Raw genomic sequence first — 18,023 nt, forward strand, 5'->3', positions numbered from 1 at the left:
ATGCCGCGAGCCCCTTCGGCTGCCGTGTCTAGTCTCATTTATGGCGGGGTGACGTTTGGCCTGCTTGATGCGACGTTCGCTGCAGGAAGGGTAGCGATGGGCTGTCGCCCACTCCCCTGGATGCCAAGGGTCGTTGCTAGCAGGATCTTTGCTATAAATAGCGCGACGTTGGGTTCCAACACGCCTCCTGCTAGTCATATGATTGATCGCTTCTTCCGAAACTTGTCGCTTCCACTCGAGTCGACTCTCCTATCTTACCTTCTAGAGGTCAATAAGGATGGCCTCCTCCTCCTCGACTTCATCCTCCTCTCCTTCCTACCCAAGTAACGTCGGGGAAAAAACACTGCCGTCGAGCCCCAACTCGTCATCCGACGAGAAGGCGGTCCGGGCCCTTGAAGCTCTGATGTGGCCACACGACCTCGACTCCACAGTGAGCGAGTCGTCACTCGGCAACCTCCGGGAGCGCTTCAGCATCCCCGAGGGTTATGTCCTACTTGCCCCCGAGCCAAGGCAAGGAGCATACGATCCGATCCCCAAGGATTTCGCCTTAACCCTGGATGCCCTCGAGGTGGGGTTACACTTTCCTTTGCACCCCATTATTAGCTCCTATATCTCCCGGTGGCACATTTCCCCGTCACAGATGGCGCCGAACTCCTGGCGCTATCTAGTGGCATTCTTGGGGGAGTGTCATTACGCCAATATTACTCCGACTCGGTCTCTCTTTCTGTCTTATTTCCGCCTTTCCAAGGGGCCTGGGTGTTACTATCTGTCAGCTCGGTCGGGCTTCCGGGTTAGTGGGGCCCCCTCTAGCAACAAAGGATGGAAGGGGCGTTTCTTTTATATTTGCTGCGAGAGGGGCTAGAGTTTCAGGCTCTGGTGTTCGGCACGCATGATCGATAATACCGCCCCGGTTCTAAGCGATGATGAGCATAGGGATCTCCGGAGGCTCAAGGAGATTCTTCCCGCCTCCCGAGCCATCCGGAACATGACTGAGTTGTGGTTGACCGAGGCGGGTCTTAGCCCGACGCCTTGAGGTATGCTCGCAGTGGGTAGATTAGGGTCTTTACGAGTCATTCGGAGTACTGACCAATGTCTATGTTTTTGCGCAGAGATGGTGAATCTTAGATCCATGCGCGAGGGACGGGCTTCGTCGGTTTCGACATTGCGCCCACCGACCGAGCTGACGATCGGCTCGAAGGATGCACCGGTGGAGATCGAGGCTGGTCGGCCTCGGAAGAAAGTGAAGACCGGTGTTATGAAGGTGCCCGACACGACAGCGGCCTAGACAGGGGCAGCCACTATTGAATCAGCCGATCGTGCGGGGAGGAGCCGCGGACGAGGTGAGGCCGGCCCTAGTAAGGAGGGGGCGGGGAAGGCGCCTTGGGAGCCTTCCGTTCGTGATCTCTGTCGCATTCCTACGGGTACGAAGGATGAGCCTTACTAGGCTCGAGCAATGGTCGACCTCCCGGAGGGCGTCATCTCCGACCCGTTGGTGGCCCGTTGGGGGGCCTTGTCCCGCGGGGAGCGGGTATGGGCCGACGGGGATTCCACGACTCTGTTTATTCGCGGAGGGCTTCATCCCGACATGGCTTGGGAGTTGTACACCTCGTCCTCCAAAGTCCTACTCGGCAGGTCCGTCAAGTCGCTACTGTGGGTAAGCATCTCACCATCGGCCCTCCGTTAGTACCCGGCGGTATCATTCTGACTTCTTTCCATGCAGGGCCAGCACTACACCATGGTGCTGATGGATCATGTGTGCGACGCTAGCTGAGTCATCAGCAACTTGAGCGATCGCAATGCTGAGCTACGTAAGCAGGTCGAGGAGATCCGCGCGGGAGCGGCTCCTAAGGCAGTGGTCGCGGCCGAGCAGCGAGCGTCAGACTTGGAGGTAGAAGTGACACGCCTCAAGTCTGAGCTCAAGGCCGCTGAGGAGCAGAACAAAGAGCTCCAGGTGCATTTAAAAGCGGCTCGCGCCGAGGTCCACTTGGCGAAGGGGGAGACGCTCGCGCTCAACCAGAAGCTGGATGAGGCGTGCGCCGATGCACGCGCGGCTTCAGAGGCCCTGACCGACGAGATTCCCCAATGGCCAGAGAAGGATAAGAAGCTAATCGAGGACTACAAGAAATCCTCGAGCTGACCCGGACGAGGCAGGTTACCTATGAGTACGGGTACCGAGTCGCCCTAGCTCACTTTCGGGCATACTACCCTGACCTCAAGGTCGCGAAAGATCACTTTGCTTCCTTTCCTAAGGACTTGGGCATCGACATGCTCGAGAAAGTTCCTTTTGACGACAGCATGGAGTTCCCCGAGAAGTAGGGGAGACCTATTGTAATTTTTTCTAATGGGGTAGGTCGGGCGTTGGCGGAGGCTATAAAGTGTTTGTCTGGTCTTGTAACTAGATTTTTGCTTTAAATGAAAAATTTTTCGTTCAGGCTTCTTCCTTGTCTTTCTCGATCTTACTTATACGAAAAACCTCTTAAGGTTCTGCACGTTCCACATCCTCGGCAGGGGATGGCCTTGCATCGTCGCAAGCCGGTAGGTGCCGATTCTGACGATGTCGATCACCCGATAAGGTCCTTCCCAGTTTGGAGCGAGCTTGCCATGCGCTCGGGTCGGGTCGCTGACTTCGGCTTTTCGCAAGACCAGATCTCCCAGCTTAATCGGTCGGGGACGAACCTTTCGGTTATAGATTCTTGTGATAGCTCTCTTGTAGAAGAGGGCCTTTAAGTGTGCATCAGCACGCCGCTCCTCAAGCATGTCGATGTTAGGATCGGAGCGGCACTAAGAGGGGGGGGGGTGAATTAGTGCAGCGGATTAAAACTTCGATTTTAACAAGATCTTTCGTACGATAAGAACGGAACTTGAAAAGTTTAACTTGAAAGCGTATTCTTAAAGTTGCACAGCAAGGGTAATAAGGAACTAAAGCAGTAAGAAGATTTGCAGTAATGTAGATGACAATAATAAAATGCAAACCAGAGATTACGCCGATTTTTAGAGTGGTTCGGTCAAATGACCTACTCCACTTGCGATGCCCCTCTTCGATGAGGCTCCCACCTTCCACTAGCAAATCTCTTGAAATGAAAGGGTAAACACCCCTCTTACAACCTCTTACAAGCAGCTCAACCTCTTACAAATTTTCAATAAGAAAGGAGGAGGAGAACTCTCTAGCAAATTGAAAACAAGACTTGCTAAGACTTTCTAAGACTTTTCTCTCAATCAAAATGCTTCTCAAAAGTTCTAACCTCAGCTGAGATTTGAGGGGTATTTATAGGCCTCAAGAGGATTCAAATTTTGGGCTCCAAAATTTGAATTCTCTTAGGGTTCCCGGTGCTGGAGGTTCCACCGCCCAGCCAGGCGGTGTCACCGCCCAGCGCTCGGGTGCTGGACGGTGCAACCGCCCAGCCAAGGAGGTGTCACCGCCCAGCACTCGGGTGTTGGGCGGTTTCACCGCCCAGCCAGGCGGTGCCACCGCCTAGCTCTCCGATTCATTGGTTTGGCTTAATTTTAGCCCAAACCAAATCTGACTTTGGGCCCAATTGGCCCCTAACCAGGATATAGGATTATCTCTTAATCCTAATCCTAATTACAAGTGAACTACATAACACAAAAACATCCTAAGCAAATTTTCAACCGCGAACGTCGAGTCTTGTTCCGGCGAGCTTTCCGACGAACTTCTTCCGACGGACTCCCTGCAAGCTCCCAATCTTTGTGATGACTTTAACGAGTAGCCGAGCCTTCTCGGTGATCTCCGCGAGCCTCCGACGATTTCTTCGGCGAACTTCCGACACGTTCCCGATTTCTTCTCGGATGGTTCCGGCAGCATCTCCGATGATTCTTCGGTCTCTTAAACGTCCATCGAGCTCGACTCCGGTATCCTTGCTTTATGTTTGCTGGTTATCGTAGTTAATCCTGCACACTTAACTCAATAATATGGATTAGATCAATTAACCCACCAATTGATTATATCATCAAAATCCGAGATTCAACAATCTCCCCCTTTTTGATGATGACAATCAATTGATGACGGAGTTAAACATAACTCCCCCTATCTATATGCCATATTATGAGAAGATAAAAAACACTTGAATTCCATCCCATTGGATTCAAGCATAACCCGATAAGTTCTAATCGTAGAACTTTATCGTTATCCTCATTAAACAATAGTAAGTACGAAACTTCGATGAAAATCATAAGTTAAATGATACGGGACGAATTTTGCTACGACAGAAGATAAAGATTTTCAATATAAATTTCATGATATCAATCTTGTGATATTTTCAAGGATTTACAAGTCATATAGGACATTCATATCACATAAGTTTTTGTAATTCATATTAGTCATGCTATCGTTCTAGTGTAAGTCATCACTTCTCCCCCTTTGTCATCAACAAAAAGAGACAAGCCAGCTAATTGATGATCATAGAAAAAGGTTTAGCATTTATCAAAGTTCATCATTCAAATTTGCCAGAAATAGTCTATCCAAAAGACATCATCATCTATGCAGATTAAGACAGTAGTTATCTAAAGGAAAGATCAGTTATCGTACAATCGATGACAAACATGAACTTGTTTTTAAAAGCAAACAGAACAGAATAAAAAGATACATCAATTTAATCCTTAGGAGGTAATCCACAGTGCTGATACATGATATCTATTTTTTCATTCATCTATCGTAGTGTCTTCAAAATTTCAACTTGTTGATTTTGAATTTGCTCTTGCTGTGATTTGATTTGAGATAGCTCCGCCATAATGATATCTTCAGAGGAGGAAACATGAGCTGAAGGTGCTGCTCCAAAGGGACTAGGAGGAGGAGATTCATTTCCCATAAGAATTGGTGTTTCAGGTTGTTCTATTGGTGTAGGAATTGGATCCGTCCTTCTAGGCTGCCTAACCCATATGCCATTGCTAAGAGTGCACCTAAGTTTTTTTAGCAGGTTTTTATTTATTATGTTATATCGATCATTTTGAATAGATTCTTCATCGGGTGGAATGCAAATGTCATAGGCATGAAGAATTCTAGTGATTAACCTCCCATATGGCAATATAGTATCTTTAGTCATAATTTCCTGCATATGTTGGCGAATCAAGTACCCGAAACAATTATGCTGACCGGTCATAATCCAATACATGGTTCCTATCTCTAATTGACTTACTTCGTCAAGATGAAATTGTTTGGGGAATATGATGCTTGTGATAATGTGATGAAGAATTTTAGAGTTGAAAGGCATTAAGTGTTCACAGCTCTTGGGTAGGAAGTCAAGGTTTGGATTTGCAAAAATTGTTTTCACGGCTTCGGAATAGGTTGCTCCTATTTTTTTGACGTCCCATTTACCTTTAAAATAGCATCCCCTATCTTTTTCAGTTATGCCAATTAGCTCACAAATGGTGCTGTCAAAAATTCTAATGGGTGTTCCTAAAATGTAAGTGCTTAGGCTATCATTGTCTTCATATAGGTTGGCATAGAACAATCTCACTAACCGTGGATAGATTGGTTCATCTATTTGTAGTAGAGGTAGAGCTTCTAGTTCAGCAAACCACTTAATGGGATCTAAGTCCTCTAGTTCATCCAAATCAACGTATTTTCCCTTATGGACACATCGTGTTTCAAATTTTGGAAAGCTAAGGGCTACCTCTTTTGATCTAAAAAGGTCATGGTTATATGAATCTCCTTCGATCCTTATTCCTTTTGATCTCTTTGGAGCCATTTTCTAGACAAGATGATGATGAAATTGTGAAAAAATAAGCAAGAGAAAGAGAAAAGAAAGGAGGGATTTCAAATGTTACCTTGTGGAGATTATGTTGAGAGATGGAAAGCTTGGACCACCAAGAATCCTTCTCCAATGTTTCTAAGAGTTAGAATGAGGGTTAGAGGGAATGGGAGAGGGTTTTGGAGAGGTCTTTCTTCGGGTTGGGGGCGGTGTCACCGCCGGCCCTAACCCCTCGGGTTAAAAGGGTGACTCGGTCGGTGTCACCGCCAAACTGGTCGGTGTCACCGCCTGGCGCCCGAGCGCCAGTCGGTTCAACCGCCGGATCTGGCGGTGCCACCGCTGGCATCACGCGGAGGAAAGAAAAAAAAAATTTTCTTCCTTCCTTTTGTTTAGCTTCTTCCCTCAAGATCATAATTTATACTTTAATGGATCATTTTGAATTGAAGAAGAAGGAAGAATTCAAATTCATAAACGAAGGGAAAAGAACGAGTCCTTTTTGTGAAGTTCATTTTAGGGACAATTTAGCATGCCTAATTCCCTTCGGATGAATTCAAATTGGTCTTCATTCAAAGCTTTTGTAAATATATCTGCTAATTGATGCTTTGTGTCAATGAATTCTAGAACAACATCATTGTTAAGAACATGATTGCGTATGAAATGATGCCTAACGTCGATGTGCTTAGTTCTAGAGTGCTAAATTGGATTTTTAGTAAGGCATATGGCACTAGTATTATCGCATTTTATGGGAATATTTTCAAGGTGAATTCCATAGTCTTCTAATGTATTTTTCATACAAATTACTTGTGCACAACATGCACTTGCAGCAATGTATTCGGCTTCCGCCGTAGATAGTGCAACTGAATTTTGTTTCTTGGAAGTCCAAGAAACAAGTGCATGTCCTAAAAATTGGCATGTTCCGGATGTACTTTTTCTATCTATCCTGCATCCGCCAAAATCGGCATCTGCATAAGCTATTAGATCAAATTTTTCAGATTTTGGATACCACAATCCTAAATTTGGAGTTCCTTTAAGATACCTAAATATTCTTTTAACACTCTTAAGATGAGATAATTTAGGATTAGATTGAAACCTAGCGCAAAGTCCTACACTAAACATAATATCCGGTCTAGTCGCAGTGAGGTAGAGTAGACTACCTATCATTCCCCTATATGTTTTTTGATCGAAACTTTCACCATTTTCATCCATATCTAACTTAGTCGCAGTACTCATAGGGGTGTTTATTGCTTTTGAATTATCCATGTTAAATCGTTTTAACAATTCTAATGTATATTTGGATTGGTTAAGAAATATACCATCACTAAGTTGTTTGATTTGTAATCCCAAAAAGAAAGTTAATTCACCCATTAAACTCATTTCAAATTCAAGACTCATACATTTGGCAAATGATTCACATAGTGATTCATCCGAAGAGCCAAACACAATATCGTCAACATAAATTTGCACAATAAGAAAATTATTTTCAAAATGTTTAATAAACAATGTAGTATCAACCTTGCCTTTGGTAAAATTATTTAAAATAAGAAAGGAACTAAGCCTTTCATACCAAGCTCTAGGAGCTTGTTTTAAGCCATAGAGAGCTTTAGTCAATTTGAATACATGATTAGGAAGAAGAGAATTTTCAAATCCGGGAGGTTGTTCGACAAATACTTCTTCGGAAATAAAACCATTCAAGAAAGCACTTTTAACATCCATTTGAAATAGTTTAAAATTATTACTACTAGCATAGGCAAGGAGCATCCTTATGGCTTCTAATCGAGCCACGGGAGTGAAGGTTTCTTCGTAATCGATACCTTCTTCTTGGTTGAAACCTTTGGCCACTAATCTAGCCTTGTTTCTAACCACGATACCATTTTCGTCTTGCTTGTTTCTAAAGACCCACTTAGTACCTATGACTAAGTGGTCACTTGGTCTAGGAACAAGCTTCCATACCTCATTCCTCTCAAATTGGTTCAATTCTTCTTGTATTGCAATGATCCAAAAATCATATTTTAAGACTTCGTCAATGCATTTAGGTTCAATTTGAGAAAGGAAAGCGGCGTTAGCACAGAAATTTTTGAAAGAAGAACGAGTTTGAACCCCTTTTGATGTATCTCCTATAATTTGCTCGTTTGGATGAGCATCTACATACTTCCATTCTTTTGGTAAAGAAATTTCGGAAGAAGATGCATTCAAATGGCTATTTTGAGGAGAGGGTTCATTTAAATTCAAATTATCAAAACCAAGATCATCATCAAAATCATTTTTCTTTAAATCGGAAATTTCATTAAAAACTACATGAATAGACTCTTCAATTACTAAAGTTCTTTTATTAAAAACCCGAAAAGCTTTAGAAACGGAAGAGTAACCAAGAAAGATGCCTTCATCGGATTTAGCATCAAATTTTCCTAAAGCATCCCTTTCATTTAAAATAAAGCATTTACAACCAAAAATTTTAAAATAGGAGATGTTTGGTTTTTTGTTATTCCATAATTCATAGGGAGTTTTGGATAAGGATGGTCTTATTAGGACTCTATTCATGATGTAGCAAGCCGTATTTACGGCTTCGGCCCAAAAGTACTTAGGTAAACTATGTTCATTCAACATAGTTCTTGCCATTTCTTGTAGGTTTCTATTTTTCCTTTCAACTACTCCATTTTGTTGAGGATTTCTTGGAGTTGAGAAGTTGTGATTGTACCCATTACTTTCGCAAAAATTTTGAAAGTCACGGTTTTGGAATTCACCACCATGATCACTCCGAATTGATGAAATCATGAAGCCTTTATCGTTTTGAGTGAGTTTACAAAATTTAGAGAAACACTTGAAGCAATCACTTTTGTGAGCTAAGAAATAGGTCCAAGTGTATCTAGAGTAGTCATCCACAATCACAAAAGCATATTTGCTTCCACCTAGACTTGTTGTATCAATTGGTCCAAATAGGTCCAAATGGATCAATTGTAATGGTCTAGTAGTGCTAATTTGATTTTTTGGTTTGAAGCTTGTTTTTATTTGTTTGCCTAGTTGACATGCATCGCATACTTTGTCCTTAATAAACTTTATATTTGGAATTCCTCGTACTAATTCTTGAGATGAGATCTTAGATATTGTTTTCATGCTTGCATGGCCTAATCTCCTATGCCAAAGCCAAGCATCATTATTTACGGCGGAGAAGCACATTTCATTACTTAGTTCATCAAGATTGATGGTATAGACATTATTTTGTTTTAAAGCAATCATAGTCATGTTATGATTTGGTTTTTCAATAATGCACATATTTGATTCAAATCTAACGATGTAACCTTTATCGCATAGTTGACTAATACTCAAGAGATTATGTTTCAATCCATCAACTAGTAAGACATCATCAATGGAAAAATTAAATTTGTTACCAATAGTTCCCTTGCCAATGATTTTGCCCTTGTTGTTGTCTCCGAAGGTAACGTACCCTTCTTCTTTGCTAGTGAGCATAGAGAAATGAGATGGATCTCCAGTCATATGTCTTGAGCATCCACTATCGAGATACCATCTCTTGCTCCTAGCTTGTGGGTTTGTCTACAAAAGAGGATGATTTTTAAGTACCCATTTGATTTTGGGTGCCTCAAAAATTGACCCACTAACTTTGTTATTTATGATTGAATTCTTTATAGTTCCTTTAGGAACCCATATTAATTTTTGTGAACTAATTTTCCTAAATGGGCATTTGTAGGCAATATGTCCGGATTTGCAACAAAAGTTGCATTTCATATAAGAGGAAACATGTAATGTATGTCCTTTTATGAAAGTGGTAGGATTTTGATGTAATCCTTTTACAAATCCAATTCCATTTCTATTTGCGATGTGACCCTTGTGTGCAAGGATCATATCTAATCCTTTGCTACCAACCTTAAACTTGTTTAAGGTTTCCTTAAGAAGCAAATTTTCATTTTTTATTGCTTCTAAGTGCTCACACTTAGAGCATGGAGGAGTTTCAAGACTATCAAACTTATCTTGTAGCAAAGCATGCTCTTTCTTTAAGATACTTAACTTCTTGCTAACAGTTCTACATTCATCAAATAATTCATGAAAAGCGATAGATAGTTCTTCAAAAGATAAATCTTCATTAAATAAATCACATACCTCTTCTCCTAACGCCATTAGCGCGTAATGAGCAACTTGCTCGGTGTTGGACTCCTCTTCTTCGGACGCGCTTGAATCATCCCATGTTGCCTTGAGCGCTTTCTTCTTTGATGTCCTCTTTTTGGCTTGAGGACAATCGTTCTTATAGTGTCCCGGTTTTTTGCATTCATAGCAAATCACTTGGTCCTTCTTTTGTTCAAATTTATTTTTTGTATTATTCTTAAATCTGTTCTTTCTTAAATATTTTTTAAATTTTTGAGTCAAAAGTGCAATGTCATTGTCACTGTCCTCATCACTTGATGTTCCTTTCAAGTGGTCTTCTTGTGATTTGAGTGCCATATCCTTCCTGTTCTTTGGAAGGGGGTTCTCGAGCTCGTCATGAGCTTGACATGTCATTTCGTAGGTCATTAGAGACCCAATGAGTTCTTCAAGAGGGAATGCTTTAAGGTCTTTGGCCTCTTGAATGGCTGTAACTTTTGGATCCCAACTTTTAGGGAGGGATCTTAAGATTTTAGTTACTAGTTCAAAGTTAGTAAAATCTTTACCAAGAGCTTTGAGTCCATTGATGACATCCGTAAACCGGGTGTACATGTCTCCGATGGACTCACTTGGTTTCATTCGGAAAAGTTCGTAAGAGTGCACAAGGATGTTGATTTTGGACTCTTTCACTCGGCTAGTGCCTTCATGAGTGACCTCAAGAGTTCTCCAAATATCAAAAGCCGAATCACACATTGAAACACGATTAAATTCGTTTTTGTCTAGTGCACAAAACAAGGCATTCATAGCCTTTGCATTTAAAGCAAAAACCTTCTTCTTCGATTCATCCCATTCGCTCATCGGAAGAGAAGATTTTTGAAATCCATTCTCGACAATAGACCAAAGCTCAAAGTCCATAGAAATGAGGAAGATTCTCATGCGAGTCTTCCAATATGTGTAATCCGACCCATTAAACAAAGGTGGTCGTGCAATAGAATGGCCCTCTTGCATGCCGGAGTAAGCCATCTCTCTTGGGTATTAAAACAAATATGAGAGATAACCTTGCTCTGATACCACTTGTTAGGATCGGAGCGGCACTAAGAGGGGGGGGGGGGGTGAATTAGTGCAGCGGATTAAAACTTCGATTTTAACAAGATCTTTCGTACGATAAGAACGGAACTTGAAAAGTTTAACTTGAAAGCGTATTCTTAAAGTTGCACAGCAAGGGTAATAAGGAACTAAAGCAGTAAGAAGATTTGCAGTAATGTAAATGACAATAATAAAATGCAAACCAGAGATTACGCCGATTTTTAGAGTGGTTCGGTCAAATGACCTACTCCACTTGCGATGCCCCTCTTCGATGAGGCTCCCACCTTCCACTAGCAAATCTCTTGAAATGAAAGGGTAAACACCCCTCTTACAACCTCTTACAAGCAGCTCAACCTCTTACAAATTTTCAATAAGAAAGGAGGAGGAGAACTCTCTAGCAAATTGAAAACAAGACTTGCTAAGACTTTCTAAGACTTTTCTCTCAATCAAAATGCTTCTCAAAAGTTCTAACCTCAGCTGAGATTTGAGGGGTATTTATAGGCCTCAAGAGGATTCAAATTTTGGGCTCCAAAATTTGAATTCTCTTAGGGTTCCCGGTGCTGGAGGTTCCACCGCCTAGCCAGGCGGTGCCACCGCCTAGCCAGGCGGTGCCACCGCCCAGCGCTCGGGTGCTGGACGGTGCAACCGCCCAGCCAAGGAGGTGTCACCGCCCAGCCAGGCGGTGCCACCGCCTGGCTCTCCGATTCATTGGTTTGGCTTAATTTTAGCCCAAACCAAATCTGACTTTGGGCCCAGTTGGCCCCTAACCAGGATATAGGATTATCTCTTAATCCTAATCCTAATTACAAGTGAACTACATAACACAAAAACATCCTAAGCAAATTTTCAACCGCGAACGTCGAGTCTTGTTCCGGCGAGCTTTCCGACGAACTTCTTCCGACGGACTCCCTGCAAGCTCCCAATCTTTGTGATGACTTTAACGAGTAGCCGAGCCTTCTCGGTGATCTCCGCGAGCCTCCGACGATTTCTTCGGCGAACTTCCGACACGTTCCCGATTTCTTCTCGGATGGTTCCGGCAGCATCTCCGATGATTCTTCGGTCTCTTAAACGTCCATCGAGCTCGACTCCGGTATCCTTGCTTTATGTTTGCTGGTTATCGTAGTTAATCCTGCACACTTAACTCAATAATATGGATTAGATCAATTAACCCACCAATTGATTATATCATCAAAATCCGAGATTCAACAGTCGAGACCGGCTCGAAGTCCTTCGATCATTGTCCTTTCCTCGTAATTTTCCATTCGACGGGTAGGGAAAACCACTTCGGGCGATAGGACGGCCTCGGTTCCGAATGCAAGGCTGTAGGGGGATTCTCCAGTTGCGGTTTTGGGGGTGGTCCGCAAGGACCACAAAATGCTAGGGAGCTCGTCCACCCAAACCGACCGGGCCGCGAACACTCTTTTTCTGAGCCCGTCCAGGATGGATCGGTTGGTTATGTTAGGATCGGAGCGGCACTAAGAGAGGGGGGTGAATTAGTGCAGCGGATTAAAACTTGTAAGTTCGAAAATGATTCCATAAAATGTAAGAAGATTTCGCTTTGATTGTAACTTGAGTAAAGTAAAAATCGGAAACTTGCTGTTGTGTAGATAACGATTGCAGAAAAGTAAGTACTCACACATTCAATGAACATGTCAATTTAAAGTGGTTCGGTCAAATGACCTACATCCACTTACAAAGCCTTCTTCAATGAGGCTCCCAACTTCCACTAGCAAATCTCTTTGAAGGGGAAGGACAAATACCCCTCTTACAACCTTTTACAAGTGGTGGTTCACACTCTTACAATTTTTGAAGAGAAAGAGGGAGGTGAACACTCAAGCTATTGGAAACAAAAACTTGCTAAAGACTTTGCTAAGACTTTTATCTCAATCTCTTGCTTCTCAAAGGTTGTAATCTCAGCTAAGAATTGAGGGGTATTTATAGGCCCTAAGAGGATTCAAATTTGGGCTCCAAAATTTGAATTCTCTTGGGTTTCCGAGGCTGGCGATGCCACCGCCCGACCTCTCGGGTTCTGGGCGGTGCCACCGCCTACACTATTTCAGCTCACTGGTTGGGCTCCAAACTTGGCCCAAACCAGTCCGAACTCGGGCCCAATTGGCTCATACTTGGGTTATAGGATTAACACCTAATCCTAACCCTAATTAACGTGCTAACTATGAATTTAAAGACATTTCCTAAGCTATTACAAAGTCCGCAAGTCAAGACTTTTTTCGGCGAACTTCCGGCGGTCTTCCGACGAACTCTCGGAAACCATTCTACGGACTCCCGGCAAGCTCCTAGACTTCACGATTTGATCTTGGTGAGTTCCAACGAGCTTCTTCGGCAAGCTCCGATCTTTCTCGGCGAGCTCCGCGAACTTCCAACAAACCTTCCGACAAGCTTCTGAAAAACCCTTCGGCAAGCTCCCTACTCATTCTCGGCTAGTTCCAGCAGCATTCCCGACGAACCTTCGGACTTCCGTCGAACTCTCAAACTTGCAACAAATCCTTCGCTCTTGACTCCGACACTTTGTTTCGCTTTATGTCTTCATCGTTATCGTAGTTAATCCTGCACACACAAGCCAAAACTCTACTCCGATCTAGACAATTATTACAACACGAATTGACATTCTGTTACCCGGCACGTCATTGGTTGGCGCTTCGTCCAATTCTTCAGTGCATCGTCCTCTCTTGCGGCTTGTTGCCCAATCGACGGTTGACCTCCGCAACCCCGATATCCTTGGCGCAATTCTGCTCTTAGCCCGATGCCCGACGTCCGAAGCCTTCTGCCATCCAATATCCTAACGTGATCTCCTCCGGCGCAATGTCAATTCCTCCTGCGTTAACTGTCTAATCCTGATCGAGTAGACCTACATCACTCAAAATGCAGTTAAACATATAAACACAATCAATTAGTTTCATCATCAAAATCCAAGATTCAACAGGTTACCTCCGCCAGTCCGTTCGTTTGGGGGTGGGCCACCGAGTTGAACCTCAGCTGAATCCGATGGCTCGCGCAAAACTCTCGAAAACACGCGCTGGCGAACTGGGCCCCATTATCCGTGATGATAGTCCTGGGCAATCCGAACCGAGTCACTATATTCTTCCAGACAAATTTCTCCACCTAACACTCTGTGATTGTCGCTAGCGGCTCGGCTTCGACCCATTTAGTAAAGTAATCCACTCCCACGACGATGTATCTCCGCTGCCCGAGGCCAGTGGGAAAGGTCCGAGGAGGTCCAATCCCCACTGCGCGAACAACCATGCACAGTTAATGGGGGCAAGCGGAACCGCGGGCTGTCGGGGCGTCCGAGCGTGTCTTTGGCACGAGCCACATCGTTGTACGTAAGCTTTCGCGTCCCGGCACATGGTGGGCCAATAGTACCCTTGGCAAAGGATCTTGTACGCCAAGGTTCGCCCATCGATGTGTTCCCCATAAATCCCTTCGTGGACCTCGGCCATAACCGACCAAGCTTCTTCGGGTTCCAAGCACCATAGGAGAGGATATGAGAAAGACCTCTTGTAGAGTCGTCCATTCATCTCGGAGTACCACGCCTGCATACGGCGCAAACGTCGAGCCGCGACCTCGTCGGTGGGAAGGATCCCCTCCTGCTTGTAGTGCAGCATTTCCTGTACCCACGTAGTCTGCGGGTCGGTTGGGGACACAGCCACGATCGCTCGGAAAGGGAGTTCCTCGACCTCGGGCTAGGCTTCGAGATCCGACCTTGATGCCAGTTTAGCCGGCGCATATGCTCGCTCGTTCTCATTTCTTGGGACCCTAGATAACGTAAAGCGAGAGAAGTTGGCGGTCAGGTTTTTTACCTCTGCTAGGTACTTTGACATGGTTGAGTCGCAGGCCTCGTATCCGCCACTGAGGTGCTCGGCCACTAGCTGCGAGTCGATGAGGACATGTATGGCATCTACCTGCATCTCAATGGCTAATCGGAGTCCTGCTAGGAGTGCCTCGTACTCTGCCTCGTTATTCGTGGCTTCCAACACTAGCCCCATGCCTGCGCCCTTTGAGCTGGCTGATCCGTCCACACGCAAGACCCATCCTTCTTTAACCCGCTCAGAATCCTCATCCTCGGGCTAAGTTAGTTCCGAGATGAAGTTGACTACCGATTAGGCCTTGATGGCGGTTCTTGGTACATATTGTATGTCGAACTCCACCGACCATTTGAGGAGGCAACCTGCAACGTCAAATTTAGACAAAACCTGCTAGAGCGGTTGGTCGGTAATTACCTCAATTGGATGGGCTTGGAAGTAGGGGCGCAACTTTCGGGCCGTTAGCATGAGCGCCAGTGCCAATCTTTCGATCGACTGGTACTGCTCCTCGGGCCCGTTTAGGACGTGGCTGACGTAGTAGACTAGTAGCTGTTCCCTGGAGGCTTCTTTAGTGAGGATGGAGCTGACCACGTGTTGGGATGCGGTCAGGTAGATACTGAGTTTCTCCCCGGAAGAGACTGAGGCAAGGCGGGGGAGGCTGGCTAGGTGTTGTTTTACGCGTACGAGGGCTTCCTCGCACTTGGCCATCCATTGGAAGTTCTTCGGGTTTTTTAGGGCCTAGAAGAAGGGGAGGCATCGATCACCCGATCGGGAGAGAAACCGAGTTAGGGCGACGAGCCTGCCGTTTAGCCGGTGCAACTCCTTGATTATCCGAGGGGCCTACATGCTGATAATCACCTGGACCTTTTCCGGGTTGGTGTCGATTCCCCTCTCGTGTATGATGAATCAGAGGAATCTTCCCGAGCTGACGCTGAAAGCGCATTTTGTTGGGTTGAGTCGCATGCCGTATCTTCGCAACGTGGCAAACGTCTCGGCCAAGTCTGCTAGGTGGGCAGTTGTCGTACGGCTTTTCACGATCATGTCATCAACGTAGACCTCCATATTTCATTTGATCTGTCGGGCGAACATCTTGTTTATGGTTCTCTGATATGTGGCACCAGCATTCTTCAGCCCGAACGACATGACCCTGTAAAAGTATACCCCCTGGTTGGTGAGGAAGGTCGTGTGCTCTTGGTCCTCGGGCGCCATCCTGATCTGGTTGTAGCCGGAGAAGGTGTCCATAAATGAGAGGCGGGCATGTCCAACGGTCGCGTCGACCAACTGGTCGATCCTCGGGAGGGGGTAGCAGTCTTTCGAGCACGCACGATCGAGATCGGTGTAGTCAACGCACATCCTCCAGCTCCCATTAGATTTTTTCATGAGGACTACATTGGACAGCCATCGCTGGTATTTGACTTCCTCTATGAAGCCCACTGCCAAAAGTCGCTCCACCTCCTCGCGGACAGCCAGTTGTCAGTCGGGGGCCTATCGTCGGGGCCTCTGCCTCACCGGGCGAGCATCGGGCGAAATATTTAGGTGATGTTGGGCAACCTTTGGGTCGATGCCTGTCATGTCAATCGGCGACCAGGCAAAGACGTCGGCATTCTCCTGTAGGAAGCCGACGAGCTGCTCCCTCTCTCGTTCATGGAGCTCCGACTCGATTTTGATCGTCTGGTCTGGCCGACCCTCCATTAGGGGTAAGCTATTAGTGGACCCCATTGGCTCGAGATGTCGGGTTGGTTTCTTCGTTTCCCGGGGATCCCCCAGTGGTTGTTCAGTCCTTGCCCTTTTGTGTAATGAGACCGCCGTCAAGTAGCATTGTCTAGATTCGCGAGGACTTCCCCAGACTTCCCCGACCCCGGCGTGGGTCGAAAACTTCACTATTTGGTAGTAAGTGGAGATAACGGCCCTGATCTTGTTGAGGGTCGGGCGGCCGAGGATTGCGTTGTATGCGGTGGGAAGGTCAACCACCAGGAAGGTCGCTATCACTGTCTTGGACCTTGGCGGGACTCCTAGGGTTAGGGGCAAGGTGATCGCTCCCAACGGCGAGATCGAGTCGCCGGTGAACCCGGTGAGTGCCGAGCACATTGGTTCCAAGGTGTCTCTAGTTAGCCCGAGCTTTTGAAAAGCATCCAGGTAGAGCATGTCGGCCGAGCTCCCTATGTCAATCATGATCCTCTTCACTTGGGTGTTGGTGATCCTGGCCGCTATTACGAGTGCATCGTCGTGCTCAGTTCGCTCGGTCCCTTTGGCCGGGAACGTGACCTCGGGCTCGGGTCCGCGTCTGGGGGCTTCAGTCGCGGCGGCGCGGGCATATGCCTTTCGCCCGGACATACTATTCCCCCCGGATGCTGGGCCGTCGGTAATCACATTGATCTGGCGCTTAATAGGGCCCTTCGGGTGGGGCGAAAGCTCCTTGGCTTGTCGGAGGTACCGGCCGAGGTGCCCTCCGCGAATGAGTTCCTCAATCTGTCGCTTCAACTCGCGGCACTCCTTAGTTTCATGTCCGTTTTGTCGATGGAAACGACAATACTTGGATTGGTCCGCGAGCTCCCACGGACTTCTCATCGGGTTGGGGGTTTTGAGCAACCCCTTCTCCCTTATTTGGAGGAATATCTCTGTTTGGGACGCCCCCGAGACGGGGAGCGGGGACCTCGATGCTGGGTGGTTAGGTCGGTCCACCCTGCGCCTCGGCGTAGCAGATTGTTGCACCTGGGGTGGCTCCGGCCCGACCCTTTTGCGCTCCTCTCGTCTCTCGGCCATCCATGCCTCGGCCGCGATGTACTGGTTAGCCCGCTGGAGCATCTCCGGCACCGTGGTGAGGGGTCGCTCCACAAGGGACCAGAAGAACCTAGAAGGCCACAAGCCTATCATAAACACCTGCATTAACAGAGAGGGATGAGCATTCGACAACCCTCGAATTTCACAGCGAAACGATTCACAAAATGGGAGAGGGGCTCGTCCTCCCTTTGGTTAAGTCCGAGGAGTAGCGCGACGGATGGCTTTGGCTGGGCGTATGCCAGGAAGTTGAGCTCAAAGTCTTTGGCGAGCTGATCAAAGGAGTTGATTGCCCCGGCCTTCAGGCCGCTATACCATGCGCGGGCTGATCCCCTTAGAGTCGTGGGAAACGCCCTGCACATCAAGGCGTCTGAGGTCCCGTACAGCGCCATCTGGGCACGGAAGGCGGCTATATGGTCCGTCGGGTCGGTGGCGCCGTCGTATGCATCGAGAGAGGGGAGACGAAAGTTCGGGGGGGATTGGCTGGTCTTGTATTTCAAGGGCGAACAGAGACCCCCGATGCGGGTCCTCCCCAAGT

Source organism: Musa acuminata, chromosome BXJ3-11, assembly GCF_036884655.1.
Source record: "Musa acuminata AAA Group cultivar baxijiao chromosome BXJ3-11, Cavendish_Baxijiao_AAA, whole genome shotgun sequence".
Taxonomy (NCBI): domain Eukaryota; kingdom Viridiplantae; phylum Streptophyta; class Magnoliopsida; order Zingiberales; family Musaceae; genus Musa; species Musa acuminata.